The sequence below is a fragment of the Haliaeetus leucocephalus genome, unplaced genomic scaffold, assembly GCF_000737465.1.
Source record: "Haliaeetus leucocephalus isolate CR32 unplaced genomic scaffold, Haliaeetus_leucocephalus-4.0 Scaffold339, whole genome shotgun sequence".
NCBI classification, from domain to species: domain Eukaryota; kingdom Metazoa; phylum Chordata; class Aves; order Accipitriformes; family Accipitridae; genus Haliaeetus; species Haliaeetus leucocephalus.
This window is the reverse complement of record NW_010972775.1, coordinates 23,301-25,346: the sequence shown is the minus strand read 5'-3', so window position 1 is coordinate 25,346 and position 2,046 is coordinate 23,301. Positions and strand designations below refer to the sequence as shown.

Below are 2,046 nucleotides of genomic sequence, written 5' to 3'. Positions count from 1 at the left end.
ACACAGTATGGGATGCAGGGGAAGAGCATTTTGGCATTGTATGAGACTTATGGGATGTTCAGGGGGAGGAACCAAAGGTGGTGAAAAGAAGGGATCAAGGTGGTTTAGGGAGCCCCAAATGTGGGAAAATAGAGGGATGAGGGTATGAAAGGGGCTGTGTATCATCTATCTAACTACCCATCTACTAGTTTGGGGTGTATGTGCCTCCTGGGGATACACGCTCAGCCTTGCTGCTGCCTGAAGCTGGGGAGGTGGAGCCATGGCAGCCTTGGCCATGTTGGGCTGCTGGATTTGGCAGCACCTAACAGAGCATCCCATGGGTGTTACACAAAGGGTGCTGCTACAGGCTCTCAGGCACAAAGAACTACTAGCAGTGTCTGTAGCTGGTGGCATACATTGGCTGTAATGATACATGTTTATTGTGGCAAAAATAAAAAAAGGGAGAGAGAGAGACAAGGGGGAGAGGGGGAGGGAAACCTGTCCGCAGAGGCCAGCTGGTGTGAGAAGCGCTGAGCTCCCAGATGAGCAGCAACCTTGGTCTCCCCTCCAGCGCAGCAAGTTATGGTGATGGTGGTGATGCATTTTGTGTATTTTGCTTGATCCCATTTGTGACACTATTAGGGTGGTTAATCGGGTGCACGTGTTGCACGCTGACTGGTCACTGACTTTCCGTGCAAAGCTGCTTTTGAACAATTCTTCACTGTAGAGATGAATGCCGTTGGCTGTAGCACGTAGTGAAGGTTGTCCTCCAAAACACAAGAAAACCTGCAAAAGAAGGAGTAGGGAAAGCGTGGGGTGAGACTAGAGGGCGAGGCTTTCCCCGGGGACCGTGGCCCAGGGCTGAGGGGTGCAGGCAGGACTCCCATGGGAACACCTCCCACGCAGGCGGGGAGGGCGCCTGAGAGCGGCTTTAAAGAGGCAGCGTGGAAAACCTAGTATAGGGAGCAGAGTGGCGCAGCGGAAGCGTGCTGGGCCCATAACCCAGAGGTCGATGGATCGAAACCATCCTCTGCTAACTCGCCTTTTTTTTTCCCCCGCTCTCCTCCCCGGGTTGTTTTTTTTAATTTATTTTGGCTTCCCTCCCCGGGCGCCTCGCGTTGCGCGACCCCGGCGAGGGCCCTGCGGGTCCCTGCACCACCACTGCCCGGCGCCGGGCGAGACGAAAGGGAGGGCCGGAAGGGAGGGGGAAAAAAAAAAAGCAACCCCCAAAACCACGAAAATTGTACTTGGCCCGTACGGGGATCGAACCCGCGACCTTGGCGTTATTAGCACCACGCTCTAACCGACTGAGCTAACCGGCCACTCTGCAGAACCCTCACTGCACCGCCCCCAACCCCTTGCCGGCTCCGGGCGGGAGCGGTGAGCGGAGGGGGTCTCCGCTGCCTCGGGAAAAAAACATGGGGGGGAGCAATAAATGAATACCAGAGAGCGGTTTCGAGTCATCGACCTCTGGGTTACGGGCCCAGCACGCTTCCGCTGCGCCACTCTCCTGCCGTGGCAGTGTGTCCCCAGGTACACGTTCTCATCCAGCCTCCCCGCCCCAGCCCTGGGGGATGCTCCCACGGGGGAGTCCCGCGGGGCTGGGCGAGCAGTGGTGGTACCCTCATCCCAGCAGCACGTGCATCCCGTGTGAGGTGACGTTAACAGCCCTGCTGTCCCCCCCCACGCTGGGTGACTATGAATGAACCCGGCGTGGCTCATGGCTGTCCCATCTGCTGTTAAGAGCTTTGACCTTCTCCTGGGGACTGGAGACAAAGTCCCCCACCATGTTGCTGAAAGCTGAACAGAGGAAAAGCCCATCTCGAATCTTCTATTTTTTTGGCCAGCCTGATAGGAGCTGCCATTCACCTGTTGGATACAACTGCCCATGCACAAGATTTTGGGAAAACAGGCAGGTATCCTGTGGGGAAAATAAAAGAATGAAGGTGGGTGTATTTTTTGCACAAGTTTCTCACAAATTTGGAGGCCTGGCTTGCAAAACTGCTAGCAGCTGGGAGATTTTAATATTTTGGGGAAAAAACCAAAAGAGAACATAAAGCCTGGGAC

At 55.3% G+C, this 2,046-nt stretch overlaps 2 non-coding genes across 2 annotated transcripts; one reads left to right on the top strand and one right to left on the bottom strand.

The window, feature by feature from the left end:
• The first annotated feature begins 943 nt into the window (after nucleotides 1-943).
• Nucleotides 944-1,015, top strand: TRNAM-CAU. Its single transcript has one exon. It is a non-coding gene; the product is annotated as a tRNA-Met (tRNA).
• A 212-nt stretch (nucleotides 1,016-1,227) lies between these two features.
• TRNAI-AAU lies at nucleotides 1,228-1,301 on the bottom strand. The gene has a single exon. It is a non-coding gene; the product is annotated as a tRNA-Ile (tRNA).
• Between the last annotated feature and the right edge of the window lie 745 nt (nucleotides 1,302-2,046).